Here is an 824-nt window from a genome sequence, read left to right on the forward strand (position 1 = left end):
GAGGAAGAGGAGGAGGAGAGGAGGAGAAGGATGAGGAGGAGGAGGATGAGGATGAGGAGGAGGAGGAGGAGGAGAAGGAGAAGAAGAAGAAGAAGAAGAAGAAGAAGAAGAAGAAGAAGAAGAAGAAGAAGAAGAAGAAGAAGAAGAAGAAGAAGAAGAAGAAGAAGAAGAAGAAGAAGAAGAAGAGAGAGTTGGACCTCTTTATCCTGATCCTGGCTTGGTCACACATATGTGTGTGCTGCTGTTTCCTCCGTTACACGAAGAGTCCCTTGACGGCAGGGACCGTCTTTTACCTTTCCTTCTATCTCTAGAACTTGGAATATTATAATCACTTCATAATGTTATTGTTGTTTCTCCTTTGTTTTTGAAGAGAACCAATGATATCATGGGATGATGTCTTGACTTGCTCATGAACTGGATTTAAGTGAGGCAGAGTTGCCTGACAAAGTCAGTCCCATTCTTTCTTCCAGAGTCATCGACATCCGGTGGCAGAGCAAAAATCAAGATGAAGGGTGGTGGTTTGGGATGCAGTGGATGACTTTGGCATCCTCGATGTCCGACCAAGCTCTAAGCTCACCGCAGCACCTGCTTCTACAGCCTTCATGAAGGCTGGAACAAATTGTTCTCATCCTCCCATTCTGCTGGGGGAGGTCTTGCCATATTTAGGGTAGACATTCCCTTAACTCACCAATGGGTTTGAGACTGGTCAGTTACCCTCAACCTGGTTCAGCCTGTCTGCCAAAACAGTTTGCCGAGCATGCTACAGCTTCTTGGAGCCACAGACGAGAACTAGATGAATCAGGTGGGCACTGAAGGTGGATGAG

The sequence above is a fragment of the Petaurus breviceps genome, unplaced genomic scaffold (assembly GCF_028583685.1).
Source record: "Petaurus breviceps papuanus isolate PSGF00001 unplaced genomic scaffold, PetGlider_PUasm1.0 140, whole genome shotgun sequence".
NCBI classification, from domain to species: domain Eukaryota; kingdom Metazoa; phylum Chordata; class Mammalia; order Diprotodontia; family Petauridae; genus Petaurus; species Petaurus breviceps.